The following is a 20,276-nucleotide window of genomic DNA, read 5'->3' on the forward strand; positions in this document are numbered from 1 at the left end:
GTTCTACGATTGGCTGGTGTTGTCTTGCTGGATAAACCGTCGAATCCCAGTGCTCAACGTAAGCGAAATTTTTTTGGTCGACCACTTGAAATTCTCGTTCCGGTCAAGGTCTTTTAAGATATTTGCAACAGTAGTTTTACTACGTTCAATCACACCAGCAATGGCACGTTGAGAGAGACCTTGCTTTAGCAGCTTGACAGTTCTGCCACTTTCACACTATGTCAAGTTTTCAGCCTTTGCCATATATTTTCCTCAATCTAACACAGGAGATGTCAGTGGGAGATGTTGAGAACGCTAATGCTTGAACACAAATGATTAAATTTCGTTACGTATTTACCTATTAACGCTTCGTTTGAGTATGGTAATAAAGTTGTGTTTTTTATTTTCACTTTTATTATTTTCATCTTTGGAAGCTCTTCTCAAATGAGTGGTTGAGTCTAAAAACAGAACACAAAAAATCACCTTCACACGTTTTCGAACACTTCAAATCAAATAAAAACAATATAACCATAAAAAACACCCAATTACTAAATAAAGAAACCAACATAAACAAACTCAAAATCAAAGCATTACTTATACAGCAACTCAAGCCCAAAATAAACATCAAACATCTAAGCACGCCCTCTACATTCCTTCTCTCAATTACACAACTCTCTTCACACATGTGGTCAGCTATCAGTCACTTACCTCTTCCTTTCTTTGTGAGCTTGACGACGATCGAAGAAGGTCGAAAAGTTGTTCGCTTCTCTTCTTATAAGTTTTCTTAACACATTCAAGCAGTTTTTAAATATATACATTTGTGTATCAGATCTCTGGATTCTATCAGAACATGACGTGTATAAAATTCAACTTGGTACGTATTATTCTTTATCCTTGACGAGTCTCCTCTTTATTACGTTACTTACTTTACGTATTACTGATTCAAATCAGTACAAATATGAATTTGAAAATAGAAGATAAATAAATGTTAATACGTATTAAATTTATGATATTTTGTAACAAGTTTGAAAGAAACAATGTTCTTTTTTAAGATAAATATATTTTAATACAAAAATTATAATTTATGAAAACCGTTATCACTAAAGAGTTATTACAAATGATGGATTATATACAACAGTTTTATAAACTTGTAGACGTTAATAGTGCTACTTCTCGTTTAAGCTATTTAGTTTGATAGGCTGCACATCCTTACAAGCTGAATTTTTCCGCCGAATATATTTAACATTTTCGAAGTAATAATAATGTAAAGTTGATTAACTGAAGTTAAACTGCTTGTAATGTTAAAAATCTATAAATGCTGCTAGCCAAATTGTGTAGTTTTCCGAATAGTTAGGGCTAATCACAGTTCTAATATTGCATTCTGATGGTTAGTGACTAACAACATTCTTCACGTAATACTGTCTCTCGGTTTTTATATGAATCAAGCGCGTCGTTCGAAGTTTCAAGAATGTTCTAGTGCGATTTCGTAAAAGAAATTTTGTGTATTACTCTCAAGAAATTTCTACAAATTTCTGGGAAAGGCTGGTTTAAAGAAAATACAAATACCAATCAAATTAAAGTATTTTTGCTTTTAAATTTCTTCTTTCCCACTATTTTATGATTGGTTATGTTAAAATAGTTTTAAAATATAGATGAAGTTTCTATTTTTGCTACAATTACGACCAAAATAAATAAGATTATAGATGTTTTTTTTAAGAATGACTCCACTAACACAGTTTTATGAACATATAATTTTATGTGTATCTTTTTGTTCCATCTAATACAAAGTTAGTTTTCAGCTACAAGTGAAATGTGGGTGTACTGTTAGAATTCCATTACCATTTGACTTTCCTTCAAGCCTTCTTTTGTTAATCATTTCATCTGTGATTATTAAAAACTTTAGTAACAATTATTTGGTGCTTGTTAAAAACAAAACAGACCTGATTATCCGTTACACAGATATTTGTGTGTTCAACGTGTTTTATATGTTTTTACAGCAGTTTCTTAACTTTATATTTGTGATTAAGATTAGAAAAAAAAGATTGGTACAGTTTTCCATGATGATAATCGCTTCCTGTAGGCGAACTGTTGGTGTGACGTTTAAACTTAACAACATTTACGAGTTTAAAAACACCTGATAGCAACAAATATTTTTAAATCTTCCATATTAAAAAAAGTTGTATCCATCTTAATACAAAAAAACTGTTTTCCTTCCTTGTTATAACCACGGCAGCCTGAGTCACCTAGCAGGAAACATACAGAGCAATGGACTAATAAAATGGACAATTTTGTCAAACAGTTGACATTGATGGTGTCTGTTTGCAATATAACACATTCACACGGCTGAACAGGGCAGATATCAATTGGCATCTAATGGGTTTATCTTTACTCTTTTCGAAAGAGCTGATATCCTACAAAGCTATGTATAGCAAGAGATGTAAGACCTGTGGGCATCAAATAATATTACTGTTTCCGGAGGTGTTCAGATTCGTAGGCTGGAGTCATGTATATATTTGTATGGCTCCTATAATTGTGGTAAACTTTATATCCACAACTCATAAAACCCCCACAGATAAAGTATTTATACATCTTTGAAAAACAGATACGATCCGTCAGACACCTAGAGACTTTTGGAAGAAAACAGTAGCGTATTTTGGAAAGCACTAAATTTTCTATTGAATTTTTTTTAATTTCGCTCAAAACTACTTAATTGTTATCTGCGATAGATGTCCCTAATTTTGCAGTGTAAGACTAGAAGGAAGGCAGCTAGTCATCACCACTCGCCGCCAACTCTTGGGTTACTCTTTTACCAACATTTTACCAAGATTGACCGTCATATTATAACGGTGGTACGGCTGAAAGGTTGAGCATGTTTGGTGTAACCGGGATTCGAACCTCAGATTACAAGTCGAACACCTTATCCCACCTGGCCATGCTGAACCTTGAGTCGAACACCTTAACCCACCTGGCCATGCCGGACCTTTTCTATTGAAAAGACTAATGACTACTTTAAAAATTTAGTGGAGCTGTTACGTTACTTTGTGTTTTCAGCCTTTTACAGGTTTTCTTTCATTTTCTTCAATAGTGTGATTAAGTTTTCTCTTACATATATCGTCTAGTTAAATTTAAATCATTTTTTATCGTTACTGACTTTAATTGTCCTGTGGTCTTTATTTTTATAACTTTAATCACCAAAGTATAAATTTCTATAATTATATCTCTTCTTGCTGTAGTGTACATTCGAATTTTGTCTCTATAATCTCACTGGCAAGGACTCGAATCCACTCTTATCTTTTCACCAAAAAACACTAACATCTGTACAGTTTATCAAAGTACATGTTTTGTCTTTATTGATGGTAAAAACATTGCATATATTCACTTCTTTATTGATGAATTTACTGTTGCTTACTTCTCATCCGACTTGTATTCCTGATGATAAAAAAATAATGGTAATTTAAATTACGATGATTTTCAAAACCAAGTGTAGATGTTTCTCAAGACCGTTAATAGTGTAGTGTCACATATTTTACTGTACACATTATTAACAACACATTGACTATATATAGTTTGATTCGAGTTTTAGCATAAAAGGCAACTGTATTTTTTATCTGCACATTTTGTTTTTCATATTTTAACTGTCTGAAAGAAGGAACGTGCCAGTAGTTACATCGTAAAACTGAGCTTTGTTTGCGTGGAATTTTACCCGTTTAGGTTGTGGTGACCTTCGATTTTGGTTTTTAAACGTTGTAGTTGTTACTGTGTGTTTTCTTTGTTAAGTGGATTATTTTCATTTTTCTATAATCGACATCACGGGAAACAGATGCAGTTTCGGTTTGTTTTGTGTTACACAGTTGCCATGGCAACTGTAGACGAAACGTTAAAATTCTGATGTCTGTCATGCTCCATCTTCTCGCATGCTGTATACCGCAGTATATTTAGAATCTGAGAACGTAGAGAATCAAAGTAATTTTATTTATTAAATAAGTTATTTACACGCGTGCAGAATTAAACATTGAACAGCTCTGTATATATTATGCTTTAATTAAGATAATTTTGAATCTGTGAAGGATTGTTGCGTGTAAGTACAGTGGGATGCCTTGATCCAGAGACCAAAACACTCTTAACTTAAATACCGTTGGTTGATTTTTGTGTAGACTAAGAATAAGGACAAGTTTCATGTGAAGTTGATTTCCCAATAATATCTACAAATAAGGAAAACATAATTTAGATTTTATCATGAGAAAACTGTCTGGATTAGCTTAAAATTAACCGAGAACTTGGAAAAAAATATAATTTGTATTTTGTAAAAGACAGTATTATAAATAATGTACATTCATTTGTTAGTAAGACGATGGTGACTGTTAACTTTATTAATTAATTTAATTAAGATCGAAATATTGGAACAATCAACAGATGTTCATGAAAACACATAACTATGATTAATGTGTTAAATATATTACAAGTAGAAATAAGTAATTCGTCTTAGAGCGAGAATATGAAGTTTATTAATCATACCGACTAATTTGTTTTATATTTATTGTTTTTATAACGTCAAACCTTGGATATTTTTAGAAATAATGAAACCAATTTAGAAGAGGACTTTATTGACTGTGAAGAATTTTGTAGAGTTTGTGTTGTTGTTTTTTTTTTAACATTGTCTGGAGAAGTACTCTGATCTATATATTATGTTTGTAATTAATCGCAAAGCTACAAAATGCGGTATTTGTTCTCAGCACACCATGGATATCAAACCCTGCTCACTATAGTTGTAAATCCCGAATGCATACCGCTGTGTCACAGAGGGGTCTACTCGAGCTACCCAATTTGTATCACTTATTTATTTCATCTTCAACTTAAGTTAAACTTTAAAAAAATTCAAAACCACAAGTGCAGTGGCATGTTGTCAACTGCACATTAGTTCTTTAAGTCATGTGTTGTTTGAATTTCAATTTTTAAAAGAATATTTTAAATTATTAAACATATAAATTTATAAATTACTAAGTAATATTAGCGTGGCAATATGTATTTATAACAACTCACATTTTCCCTCAGTCTGCAATATTAAAAGTAAATACTAAATTGAAATACTGTTTTGATCTTCTGCAATAGTGGTGACGAAAGCCCTTTTAATTGTGAAAACTACTTTCGAATAATAAAACCAGTTATATTATTGTAATGTAGTCTAGTAAGGTGTATCCTTAGGAAAACCGAGCTGAAACCCTTTTACATACTATATAGCTATAGTTATTACATAGCAAAATACTTATGTTATATAACTGAGAGAGATCTTGTGAAACTAACTGTGTCTAGGTGATTAATTTAATTAGTAGAGTGTGTTGTAAAAGCTAGTAAATAGAAGTTAAAGATACCAGCTGGTTTACTTCTGTATTGTTTATAAAGATTTGTATAGGTTGAATTAACTAGTTTCATTCTTGTTTTATACTTTCAAAAGGTGAGTAACGATCTTTTAAAGTAAGTTACTCTGGGATTAAATAAAACTTAATTTACTTAAGTGGAATAAGTCAGATTTTATACTTTATTATCAATATCTAATATAAAAATGCAAGAAATGTCGTACTTATTTAATTAACATTTTTACGATGTTAAATCAAGATATCGTCAGGTTTAAAGAATTACACATTTTTCTGTTATTAATAACTGATATTTTCATTTTCTCTCGGTTTCATGTAATCGATACAGTACGTAAATCGGTTTTAAATACGACTCTCTCTCTTAAGGTTCAACTGAAGTGGTTCTTAAGCGCCATTCCTCTGGGCTTCAAAACCTGAAGCTGTGAGATATCCTTGGTGGATGGTAAAGCTAGCTCTTATTTCGATGTTTTATTGCTCTGTGGAAAGATACATGTTATGTTCCAGTTCTTGATATTTAAAGTATGTGGAACAGGAATTAATCATTTTATCATACAGTTGTGGGAGAGTATCTGACCTCAATACCGACTATCTTTTAATTGAATAGCAGGGTTAGGTGTTCAATTGTATCTCTCCCACATTTCAAAATGTCAAGTATGCTCAATGCTTTTTTTGGGAAGTTCAAATGTCAGTACGTTTAATTAACCTTACGAATGAAACCAAACAAGATTTTCAGTTATAGCTAGCACTACCTACCGACATTCTATATAATGATTAAACATGTTTTTCCTCACAGTAACTATTATTTACTAAATTTTTGTGTGAAGATTTATCAAGTATTTATCGTAAGTGAATAAAATGATAAAAAAATACATTGTTTTAGATTTAATATACAAGAAACTGAAAGAAAAAAACACTTTTTTGTTTCTCATTTTATTGAACAGCAGTGTTATTTATATTACTTACCTTAGTGCTTCAGTAAAGTTTGGCTTGTGTGCCCAAACTGCTGTTAGAAATATCTTCCTTCATGTGAGATACTATAGCCATGTATCTTCTTTCATACGAGATATTATGTTGATACATCTGATTTCAGGCTAAGTATTAATTTAAGACCTTCGACTGTTTATGAGGTACTATTTTGATACATCCGCCTTCATGTGAGATACTATATTTGATGGTGTGAAATAATGAAATATTATGACTGAATACACTTAGCTAAGGAATAGTGGCAATTATTTATTGCTTAAGCATGAGAGTACTGTTAAACTTATATCTGTAGGTAGATTCAGTTTAAATAAATAAAGGCGCAACCCAATATCTCTAACTTATGTAATAACGTGAGAGAAAGACCTCGACAGAGAATAAAGAGAGAAACTTATTTCCTGTTAAAGGAAAAATGTTAGGCTCGGTGTGATTTAATGATTAGGATGTTATATTTTGTATCAGAGGGTCTATGTTGGGATCTGATGACAAACAAGCAAACAATTTATTACACATCACATTTAAGAGCTACGAGTGTATTATTGTGTGTGATTCTTTTTCCTTTTTTTTTAATTTCCCGTAAAAGTACATGGGGACTATCTGTGCTAGTCGTCCCAAATTTAGTAGTATACGACTACAGGGAAGGCAGCTACTCATCACCTCCCACCGCCAACACTTGTGCCAACGAATAGTTGGTCACATATTATAACGCTTCAAGATTGAAAGGGTAAGCGTGTTTGGTGGGACGGGGATTCGAACCCGCGATACTTAGATTACGAGTCGATCGCCTTAACCACCTAGTCAGGCCAGGACCACTTGGGATACCACAATTGATAGTGGAGGAAGCTATATACTGACTGTCTGCCTTCCCTCGTGGAAAGTTTCAGTTTTAAGATAACGTAAATTAAACACTAATTCCTGCAATCTAATCTTTATTGATATATATATTTGACTCTTGAACTACTCTTGTTTGACTGTCACTCTTATAGCATGCCAACACAGCACCAAAGTGCAGGGCATTATTTCGTTTAGTAGTAACTGGACTTAACCAAGAACCCTCAGTCCCATAGTCTGGATTACTGGTAGTTCGCTTAAAGAAGTGAGCAATAGGCCGCAAATGCTTTTACTGTTTAAGCCCGTATTCCTCGCATTCGTGGGTTAAGTTTGTTGTTTTTCTGCATGATTCTCACTGTTTTCGTATGAATGACACACAGGTTGGTTCTTCGAAGAGTCCTACCAAAATGGCCTCACTATCCTGTTGAAAGCTATGACGTGGAGCTCTGGAATCGCAGGTCAGTCTTGAAGTCCTGAGCTATGGGTACTTCACTCCCTAGGTTTTCTTGCATTTTGTTTTATACAGTATTACATCTTCGGTATGAAGGGTCTGTAAGGAAGCGATATAATCCATATCGGGTAGTAAGACCTCACAGATTGATTGGTTTTTAATTTAGCGATGACTATCTGTGTCATCAGTCCCTGACTTTGAAGTGATAGATTAGAGGGAAAACAACTTATCAACACCAAACATCACCAACATTTGGGCTATTCGTAACGAACAAAATGTTAGATTCTCACGTTCTTATGATCATGTTATTATTTAATTTGGGTCTTGTGTTTGAGAAGTGGTACTACTGACCATGCTTCGTTCTTTCAGCTGTATGTGCGTCATAATAGTAACAGTCAATCCCACTTTTCTTTAAGAAAAACTCTTCAGACGGTAAATGGTGTGGACTGATTACCTTACCAATGTTTTTTGGTTCAAAATTACGGTCTGTTAAGCCTAAATCACTGGGTATCTCCGACATGGCAACTTATCGCATTATGCGCATAATATATCAATTAATTGTACAAAGAAATTTATTCAAACTAAGAAGTTTGAAGCTTTGTTGTCTTCTTTATTTTAATAAAAGTTTTAATACCCACACTAGCAGTATTGAAATACATTGTTACATCAAGTAGATTTCTCGTGATCACGAAGTACATTATGTTGAAGACTCGAAAGAAAAAACTTAAATTTACATAACAGTCTGATGGCAGTAGTAGTAGCTTGGCCAAATTGTTGCTTTATGAAGTTTGTAGTGATTAGAGGAGTTGGATATCTAACAACCAAACTCTCATTCGAAATGATGCTTCTTTACTCAAACAGATAATTAAAGTAAAACAATATATAAGTTATGTGGATGTCACTCTACGAACCCAAAACACATTTCAAAGATGAAGAGAAGTATCTATGAGGATATTTATTAAATTAAACATTTATAGAAATATGAAAGAACGTTTCAAAAACTGAAATGTTACAGTAACAAAAAGTACATTAACGAAAGCTGACATTACTTATATTACTAGTTTGTTAAATGATTTATGCTTAAGTTTTGGATGCTTTTGTTCTCGGTTCATTGGTAATTTAACTGAGAAATGGACATGTTAAGATGCTGGGTGCAAAAGTACCTTAACTTCAAATAAAGAGATAGACATGCGTAAAGTCGGAACATGTAGTCGGTTTAGGTTTGAATTTCCGTCACACCAAACATGCTAGCCCTTTCAGAGATGGTGGAGTTATAATGTGACGTGCAATATAACTATTCGTTAGCAAGTTGGTGCTGGGAGGTGATGACGAACTACCTTCCCTCCACTCTTATATTGTTGAAGAAAGGACGGCTATCGCAGGTAGCCCTTGTGTAACTTTACGAAAAACTGAAAACAAAACAAACACATCACGATATACTTATCCAGTGTAACTTTTTTATATAATTTTTTATACTTTTTTATATAATTGTTTAATTATGCTGATGGTATGAGTATCCTAGCCCTCAAAGTATGAGGTGCTAAAGTCTTGGATAAAAAGATTTCTCAATGTTCTATATTGATATTAAGGTTCACACTCATGTAATAACTACAGAGTAAATGTTGAAAATGTAACAATGCAGCGTATGACCGAACAAACAGAATTAGGAAACTAAAATTACTACACGTCTTTTTTATACAGATGTGTATTTTTTTTGTAATAAGGATTTAAAAACGTGAATGACTATGATAACTAATTAATTTTAACCATTATTTTTTATTTTGTAACATAGATTTCTGAGATAAGTACAATTCGATACAGTGGGCATTCAGCGCTCTGCCCTTGGCGAGAATACAGTTGAGAACAGCTCTTTAGGTAATGAAATCCAGCTATTATTACATACTAACATATTAACACTAAATAGTATCAGTAAGATTAAAACACTAATGTGATTAACAGCAATAACAACTTTTTTTATATTAACAAATCGCATCAACTGCTATATACCAATAATAATGAGAGACAAAATATTTCCCAAAACGCCATTTGCATGTCCAGCCTGATACTATATGCAGTTTACGTGATTTTATCATAAAATATATATAGCATGGGTATTAATGCAGAGGTTAGTGAAGCAAAGAAGGTTTTCCGATAATAAAAGAGTTGAAGAACCACTTCAAACGAAGATATCCTTTGCCCTTATTCCTCTCTAAATGATTTTACACTTCTTATGATTTAGTGTCTGAATTGGACTAAATACGACAAAAAAACCGGTAGTTAAAAGGTATTTGAATTAAAACTTTTAATTATAATCTCATTTATAAAACAACACGTGATCGACCATATCATTACAGACGAGGCCTATCGTTATCACTAGAGATCGTAAAGACAACAAGATTCGTAATGTTGTTTATGAATACAGATAACAGTACATAAAGCTATATATATATATATACGAGAAATGGCCCGGCATGGCCAGGTGGGTTAAGGCGTTCGATTCATAATCCGAGGGTCGCGGGTTTGAATCCCCGTCGCACTAAACATGTTTGCCCTTTCAGCCGTGGGGTCGTTATAATATGACGGTCAATTCCACTATTCGTTGGTAAAAGAGTAGCCCAAAAGTTGGCGGTGGGTGGTGATGACTAGCTTCCTTCCCTCTAGTCTTACACTGCTAAATTAGGAACTGCTACCGAGCTGAAAGGGTTAGTATGTTTGGTGCTACATGGATTCGAACCCGCGAATTGCGGGTCGAACGTCTTAACCCACCTGGCCATTCCGGGCCTACTAGCTTCTAATATTCATGATTTGGGATATATATTGTATACAAATTATACAGAGTATTGCATACTTTCGCTGAATACAGTGGTAAGTCTACGGATTTACAACTCAAAAATCAGGGGCTCGATTCCTCTCCGTGTATTCAGCATATAACCCGACGCAGCTTTCCTATAAGAAAAACACACACACACATGAGGTACAGTGAAGAAGTGGTCGACTTATTTGTTTAGAATTAAGCAGAAAGCCACACAATGTGATATCTGTGTTATCCCTACCATGAGTATTGAAACGCGATTAATGATTTACATGTTATAATTTAAGAGTCCCATCTTCAAGTTGTAATACACACAACAATATTTAATAAAAGTTTTAAGTATAGGTATAAAAGTGTTTTACTTTGCATAGGTTTAGAGTGGTTTTACTCTTGTATTAGAAGGAATTATTAGGTTTATTGTTTTATGATGTTGAATTTCCTCTTTGGTAAGTAAATGTTACGAATGATATACTTACCTGAGGTGCAATTTTTTTAAAAAAAGATTTTTCAGAGTTATGGTGTTACTTCCCCGACTTAAAATACATGAGACTTACTATCATGTAATTTATATACGACATTAGTATTGTGTTTGCTTTCTATTTTTTTACCAGAATGAAAGTATTTTGTTGTTAATTCTTTTTTTGGATTAGGGTTATTCACAGGGTGATTATCGCGTTGTTGACTGAGGTTTCTCCCTTTACTAGTTACTTCAAATATCCTTCCCAGTCGCTCTATAACCTAAAAATGTTGAATATTATTTGAATCTCGTAATAAAAAGTTTTAAGTAACTCATTTCAGAATGTTTCCTAAACTAATTATCTTCAAGTGCGTTTCTCAACAAAATAAATGCACGAAATAGACTGCTTACAATTGTGTTAAAAATACTCACAATATAAATCCACGTGAGCAGTATCATTTTTATATAACATTGAGGCTTCATTTCCAAATAATCTAAAGTGAACAATTTATTACTTTCGAAAGAACATGAAATCAGATTCTCATAATTTTTATGGGAGGACTTGTCCATGTGGAAATATGATTGGTAAACATATCTACCTCTAATTCCTATGAATATTACCATAAATCCCACGCATTCTAAAGACAAACCATTGGAACATTTGTACGTCTATACACTGATCCAATTAATCACGACTCCAGTCTTATAAGTGATATCGCCAAATTCAACATGCTAAGTAGATCGATACAATCTTTGAATATGTTTATAGTAACACCAATAGGATACTCTTGGAACATTAATCTTATTTTATTAATTGATACTAAAGATGAGCTGCAAGGGATATTTCAGGGAAATGATGAAGAAGAACTCGTGATATTATTGGTATTGTATCAGTGCCAGGCTGCCTTTGAAATTTAGAGTTATCATACTCTTCAGTTTATAGGAATGAATAAACCACACCAAAACCGTTTTGAATATGCAAACTGGCAACTAATGTGACAATCAATGAGATATGAAGTCGAAGTACAACAGAATTTATCAGAACTTCTTTATGACAGAGCTTAGCATTTCGTAGATATCTTGATGTAACCAAAGATTGCTCGCTTTTGGAAAAGGTATATAATAGGCCTTTGCAATGTAAATGTTTATATGTTCAAATATTAATTTAAATTTTCTAAACAAACTTGGTTCGCTAGAACAATTCGGAAAAAGTTCTGCAACATATCGAAGAAACACAAATGTCAGAGACGCTGAAGCAACGAAAAATATCTGGAAACTAGGTCAACCGGGTATGGATTACTTATTTATTATTTATTTCTGACTTAGTAGTAGTTTAGGTTTTAAAGTCCTTAAAGGAGACCCTTAAGGCAAACCTGGGGCGCTCAGAAACTTTTGTTTCTCTTCAGCCCCACACGCGTATAAGGTAAGATGTGTCGTGAGGAGAAAGGTAGAAAAAACGAATTGAATGATGTATTACAGAAAATAACGATAATATTGGAAAGTTGAGGAGCGGGAGAGCTGGACTGGTACACTTTGGACGGAAATCATCATGACCACGAGCAGGGAGACCAAGCTGCAGCAGGTCACAAATTCTTAAAGGAACCAGTGACATAAGGAGGGACAGAGAAAGGGAGAGAGAGAGAGAGAAAGAAAGAGAATAAAATATGGAGAGAGAGATAGGAAAGAGGATAGTGTGGAGAGTGAGAGGAAGAGAGACAGAAGGTCCTTTCAGAGCTAGGGTGCGGGGATCTATAAATCAAATGGCGAGAAATGTGGGGAAACCGAGTACCCGGAGAAAACCACTTTCACTGGGTGGGCGCGGAAAAACAATACCAACCCAGTGCCCAACCTGGAATGTAAAAACATTAATGACATATAAATGGGTAACACAGCATTGTCTGTTTTATCGGTAATGGTTAGTACTGGTCCCTGTGGTTAGTAGTCCAGTTTAATGGTGAAGTATACTTTGAGGTGTGTCTGCCAGTCGGAATAATTGGCGAGTTTGGGAGTTTCTGTCAGTAGCTTTAGTGTAGTATCGTTTGGTAAGTTTGATGAATCGATCCTGAATTGGTAATAGTTGAGTTAGGAAGTTGAGGTATGTTGCGGTAGTATAGTTGGGGAGGCGGTAAGCGGTTTTAATGGTGCGGTTTTGCAGGTTTTGTAACACTGAGTATTGTCCTTCAGTCATGTTACATGTGGCTGCACTACCATATTCGAAAAGGGGTCTAATGAATGCTTTGTATATTGCGAGAATAATTTTGGGACAACAGCCTTTGTTGGGGCCACTAATACGTTTAAGAGAGAAAATTTTATTACTTGCTCGGGTAGCGATTTTCTGAAAGTGTGGGGTCCAAGATAGGTTGTGAGTCATGGTAAGGCCTAGAAAAGTGATAGACTTTGTGAAGATGATGTTAGTTTTATTGAGGTTAAGTTTAATGTTTTTGAACTTTTTTTCTGAAAAGTTACGTCATTAATATATATATTATAAAGTACTGGGCTGAGTACAGACCCTTGGGGCACGCCTGCATTTAAACTGAATGGGTGTGTGACCGAGGTATTTATCTTAACACTTGCCTTACGAATGGTAAGTGTATGGATGAAACAATATCAGACTTTCATTTGTATCTTATACTCAGCAAGCAACTGATAAATTCCATGTAATTTTGAAAGACTAGACTGTTGCCTGCAGTTGTTTTTAAATATATGCTCTTGATAACTTTAATTAGTTTGTGATTTTTCGAGAAAATCAATTCTATAATTGTAAATTTTTAACCCATTTTCATGCCAAACCACTTTGTAAGTTTATACAGTATGTATTTCATTTGAACTATCAGTTTCTCTTTGAAAGGAAACGTGAATTTGTAAAGACCACTTTTATACATTTTTGTTAATTCTTCAATTTCTAACTTTTATTGTAGGAAGTATTAATTTAATTACATGGGATTTGGAAATCGTCAAAAAAACCAGGGTAATAAATGAATGAGACTTTCTGTTGGCTCATCAAACCGTAACTTTCTTGAATCAATACAAATAGGCTATGGAGGAATTATGGAGTTTATTGGTTAATGATAATAAGAAATATGACACTCACAGTCTGCCTGAAGATGGCGCTGGTTTATTCAAAAATGGCTCCTGTTTAGTAGATTTGATCGATTGTGATCAACGCATGCGTGATAAATAATAACTACCTGAGAAAATGAATTAGTCGCCTATTTAGCTAATGTTTCACTTAGATAAAAAAAGTCTATACTGAACATTTTTAGCAGATAACAACGAAAAAGGTTTAGAAGTTAGTGTTAACCATTGTGAGCTGTAAAGTGCAATGGTAGAGTCATCGTGGATCATTATGAAGTGTAAATACTAGCAATGTATTTCTCAGAGATGAAGTTATTGTTGACTAAGTTGAGGTGTGAATGTCAGTTGATGAAACTGTTACAGATTGTTTGTTTCTTTTTCTTATTCTTACCTTATATTTATTTTTCAATTCATTATTTTCTTCTTTACTTTGGAAATCAGTCACCTTCCCATAACTCCCTGCAGGCAGTGAAGGGTGATATGGATGTGGGACGTTGTGGGCTTCAGCACCCACATCTTGCTCTCCCAATTTCTCTTTTCTATTTCTATATCTATTGCTATTCCTTTATTTTCTTTCTTTATGTGAGACTGGTGGAGGTTAAGACGGTGTATCCCCACCATAGTGTGGGGCCTACTTCTTCAGTTACCTCCAAAATCTAGGGTACATTTTATATCCCACATTATAGCTTGTATCCTGGGATCTTTTCATTTAGTGCAGCGTTTTTTATTTTGTTTGTTATTTTTATAATTTATTTTTGTTTTCGGCTTGTTTTTAGGCTAAAACAAACTAATATAATTAGTCAAAGATTTGGATTTGCTGTTTTCAACGCAATCATTCCTTGTAAGTTTGTTTACTTAACTTTATCAATATTAATTTTCTCCACATTGCACCAAACTAGGGTTACTAGCAAATGATGGGAATCATGCAAAATAAATTGTTAAGGCATTTACAATGCTTTTCATAAAGAAGATATGATTACTAAAATGTTCACATAATTAGGATAAAATATCGTTAACTTTACAAACATAAACATATATTAATAAATTAAAGTGTTTTAACTCATATATGTATTGCCTTTTTTCTGTTTTTCGAGGTGATAAAACTGTCCATAATTCTTTGCTATATTTTCTTTTATTATTTTGTCCCTCTGGTGGGACGGCTTCAATATCACTGACTTTCAACACTAAAATCCAAGGTTCGATTCCCGGTGGTAGATACAACAGATAGCCTAAATTGGCTTTGCTCTAAACATTACCAAGCAAACAAAACTTCCACACAAAGGTAAAAGGTTATTTCTGTCAGAATACCGTAAATAATTTGATGATTTAACGTACACGTCACACTGTCAGTCAAGATCGCCTAAGTAATTTGATTATATAATGTTGAATATCATATCATTCTATTATATTACTGCTACCATGGGCATATTATTCTGAAATAAAGTTATATCTTCTTTTATCTTAGCAATCACATGAGACAGTTCAGGTCTCATAATGCTTTCGATTACATTTCTCTAATATAATTTAGAAATACGAGTAAAACCTTCTTATATTATTTCTTTCATTCGCACCTTGGGAATCTCTTACTAGAATTAATTTGTTCTAAGACGATTTTTAATATAATACACCTATTTCATTGCAATGATAACTTGTGAAACTGCACGGTGAATTTCGAATTGGATAGAAATTAACAAGTAAACCTTTAACATTATGGATTCGTGCCTACTGGTAGTGTGGAAATCTTAAAGGATAACATCTTAAGCCTCATAAATCTGTTCATAATCCAGTGTTGTAACCACATTCTACACTCCATCACCTAACACTATGTATTAACTTTATTCTACGCTCTCTTACCTAGTATTGTGTATTAACTTCATTCTGCACTCTCTTATCTAGTATTGTGTACTGAGTTCATTCTACACCCCCTTACCATACTTCGTTCTATACATCCCTTTACCTAGTATTGTGTATTAACTTCGTTCTATACATCTCTTTACCTAGTACTGTGTATTAACTTTGTTCTATACATCTCTTTACCTAGTACTGCGTATTAACTTTGTTCTATACATCTCTTTACCTAGTACTGCGTATTAACTTCGTTCTATACATCTTTTTACCTAGCATTGTGTATTAACTTCGTTCTATACATCTCTTTACCTAGTATTGTGTATTAACTTCGTTCTTTACATCCCTTTGCCTAGCATTGTGTATTAACTTGTTCTATACATCACTTCGTTCTATACATCACTTCACCTAGTATTGTGTATTAACTTCGTTCTATACATCCCTTTACCTAGTATTGTGTATTAACTTCGTTCTATACATCTTTTTACCTGGTATTGTGCATTTGCTTGCTTGAAACAATACGTTGTAGATATTGGCCAAGAATAATGAAGTCATGATGTGCACATGGTTTTCAAACAATACGTTTTAAAGGTCCTGTTACTTAGGACTTTCATGCTATGTTTTAAACAATATCACAAAGAATCGTGTATTTGTACTACTGAACAGTTCCCGGATGATAACGCGTGAATATGTATAGGTAACATAGCTGAATCACAACATAACTCCCTATACTGTAACTACATTTAACAGAATATTTACAATTCACATTAGATTTCACAACACTTGAACTATAGATATATGGCTATAATTTAGAATAAAATGAAATATATTTTGTGATTGTAATTCTTCCAAATGATGAATCGTCTCTACAAACAAACATCAATGATTTACTGTAACCAATGTAAATATTCAGTTAAGGTCTGCGAACATTTTATCATTTTGTTTCTCTTGCGTGTTACGAGAGGATGTAAACTCAAGGAATATTGTACACTCTGTTTAAACAGTTTCTGTCTACTTATTAGAGATCAATCGATCGATTTAGAGGTTACACGTGGAACAGCGAAATGTCTAAACTGATATACGAGGTTCGATTCTCCTCATACAGCCCAACGTAGTTTTCTCTGAAAAAACAACAACATGAGTTACGGTTGAATGGGTTTTATAACTCTAACTGTAATGAAACATTTTAAATCGAATATTCCACAACTGAAATAAAACGTATATAAAATATATATTCACTAAATCTTGTTTATTGTTATATTTTATCTGTTTCAGAGACATTTCAGAAAGTGTCTTTAACAATTAGTGTTAAATTTCAGAACTAAATCGATTGAGAACGTTGACGAATTAAACTTTACGAGATGTTCAAGATTTGTGCACTCGTACTACTGACTTTTACACCAGTTTTACCATCATGTATTTCATTTCTTCATCATGTGTCACTATACCTGTCTCAAACTTTAAACAATATATTTTATACCAGTTTTATCATCATGTATTTCATTTCTTCATCATGTGCCACTATACCTGTCTCAAACTTTAAACAGTATATTTTATACCAGTTTTATCATCATCAATTTCATTTCTTCATCATGTGCCACAAAATCTGTCTCAAACATTAAACAGTATATTTTATACCAGTTTTATCATCATGTATTTCATTTCTTCATCATGTGCCACTATACCTGTCTCAAACTTTAAACAGTATATTTTATACCAGTTTTATCATCATCAATTTCATTTCTTCATCATGTGCCACAAAATCTGTCTCAAACATTAAACAGTATATTTTATACCAGTTTTATCATCATGTATTTCATTTCTTCATCATGTGTCACTATACCTGTCTCAAACTTTAAACAGTATATTTTTTACCAGTTTTATCATCATGTATTTCATTTCTTCATCATATGCCACTATACCTGTCTCAAACTTTAAACAATATATTTTATACCAGTTTTATCATCATGTATTTCATTTCTTCATCATGTCACTATATCTGTCTCAAACTTTAAACAATATATTTTATACAGTTTTATCATCATGTATTTCATTTCTTCATCATGTGTCACTATATCTGTTCAAACTTTAAACAGTATATTTTTACCAGTTTTATCATCATGTATTTCATTTCTTCATCATGTGTCACTATTCTGTCTCAAACTTTAAACAATATATTTTATCATCATGTATTTCATTTCTTCATCATGTGTCACTATATCTGTCTCAAACTTTAAACAATATATTTTATACCAGTTTTATCATCATGTATTTCATTTCTTCATCATGTGTCACTATATCTGTCTCAAACTTTAAACAATATATTTTATACCAGTTTTATCATCATGTATTTCATTTCTTCATCATGTGTCACTATATCTGTCTCAAACTTTAAACAATATATTTTATACCAGTTTTATCATCATGTATTTCATTTCTTCATCATGTGTCACTATATCTGTCTCAAACTTTAAACAATATATTTTATACCAGTTTTATCATCATGTATTTCATTTCTTCATCATGTGTCACTATATCTTAATGATTATCTTTCCATCCAAACATCTTATATCTGTCAAGGTTTACTGTATCTACTCTTTCTCTGTGTATCGTCTTCAATATTTTTCCGTTAATTTCCATATTCTGTATTTTGAAAAACAGTTTGTTTTTCTGCCTGTAATATCAAATGGTGGCTAACAGTAACAACTTGTTTTTCTAGGCATTAGAAACAAACATATTATTCCTTGTTTCATATATAATCTACATGATTGTCTGTAATGTTATATGATTGTCTGTAATGTTATGTGATTGTCTGTAATGTTACATGATTGTCTGTAATGTTATATGATTGTCTATACTGTTGTATCATTGTCTCTAATGTTATGTTATTGTGTGTAATGTTATATGATTGTCTGTAATGTTATATGGTTGTCTAATGTTATATGATTGTAATGTTATATAATTGTCTGTAATGTTATATGATTGTCTGTAATGTTATATGATTGTCTAATGTTATATGATTGTTTGTAATGGTATATGATTGTCTGTAATGTTATATGATTGTTCGTGATGTTATATGATTGTCTGTAATGTTCTCTTATTTTTAAAGCTATATTCGTAGAATTTCACCCCTCAGTGGAACTGCGGAATGTCTACGGACTTATAGCGCTAGAAACCGGATTTCGATACCCGTGGTGAACAGGTTGCAGAAAGCTTTATCTCAAACAAAGAAAGAAAGCTTAATTTTCCACCCATTATACGTCTTTAACTTACATCCAATATGTTCACAACGTTATTTATATATAATATTTTAAACTTACATCCATATGTTATGTTATTTATTTATATTATCTTAAACTTACATCAATGTATTCACTACGTTATTTATTTATATTATTTTAAACTTACATCCAATGTATTCACTACGTTATTTATTTATAATATTTTAAACTTACATCCAATATGTTCACTAGGGCTATTTATTTATATTATTTTAGACTTACATCCAATGCGTTCACTAAGTCTATTTATTTATATTATTTTAGACTAACATCCAATGTGTTCACTAGGGCTATTTATTGAAATTATTTTAGATTTACATCCAATGTGTTCACTAAGTCTATTTACATATATTACTTTAGACTTACATCCATACCAGTATCGTGTAGCATTGCACGAAATTCCAAACAAACCAAATATCCTTAGATGGCCATTTTTTGATAAAGCCTATAATATATCCTAACATTTCAAAACAAAATTCTGCTTTTCATCAGCGACCATGTTGGACATTTTCTCTTAAATACATTAAACTTTCTATCCTTTCGTAGTAGTATAACAATAGGTGAACATTGCTTAAAATTCTTGTTGGTTTTCTATAGATATAAATAACAGTTCTTGTTTTGCTTTAGCTGTAAACATGTCTAAATATAGCGACAAGGTACTGGTTCACTTTTAAAGTTAATATAATACTATGCTTTACTGATCTTTTGAAAAGACATAAAAATCATTTCTGAATTCCAGTTGAATAAAATACATGAACGTGTCCAAACTTATTTCATATAAACATCAAGTTACATAGTAGAGACTTTAACTTCAGCCCCTCACTCGCTGGTACAGCGGTAAGTCTACGGATTTACAACGCTTAAATCAGGAGTTCAATTCCTCTCAGATGGCTTAATAGATATCCCGATGTGGCTTTGTTAAAAGAAAACAGATATCCTGATGTGGCTTTGTTAAAACAATACAGATATCCTGATGTGACTTTGTTAAAACAAAACAGATATCCTGATGTGACTTTGTTTAAACAAAACAGATATTCCAATGTGACTTTGTTAAAACAAAACAGATATCCCGATGTGACTTTGTTAAAACAAAACACACACACTTTAACTTCACATTATTACTTAGTCTTGACTTTATTGTAATTTGTTCTTTTTGTATTCTGCCTCCATTTTATCAGTTTCAAAAACTAAT

General features: G+C 32.6%; 1 long non-coding RNA gene across 3 annotated transcripts in view; it reads left to right on the forward strand.

The window, feature by feature from the left end:
* Positions 1-600: 600 nt before the first annotated feature.
* LOC143242957 (uncharacterized) overlaps positions 601-20,276 on the forward strand; it is a 37,840-nt gene continuing 18,164 nt past the window's right edge. The window contains exons 1-4 of one of the 3 annotated variants that reach the window (XR_013023494.1): positions 601-853; positions 5,718-5,793; positions 9,407-9,489; positions 18,913-19,110. This is a non-coding gene — a long non-coding RNA (uncharacterized LOC143242957). Of the gene's footprint in view, positions 854-5,717; positions 5,794-9,406; positions 9,490-18,912; positions 19,111-20,276 lie in introns of those variants that run through there. The other 2 variants (XR_013023492.1, XR_013023493.1) reach the window with 2 other exon arrangements.

The sequence above is a fragment of the Tachypleus tridentatus genome, unplaced genomic scaffold (assembly GCF_004210375.1).
Source record: "Tachypleus tridentatus isolate NWPU-2018 unplaced genomic scaffold, ASM421037v1 Hic_cluster_2, whole genome shotgun sequence".
NCBI classification, from domain to species: Eukaryota; Metazoa; Arthropoda; class Merostomata; order Xiphosura; family Limulidae; genus Tachypleus; species Tachypleus tridentatus.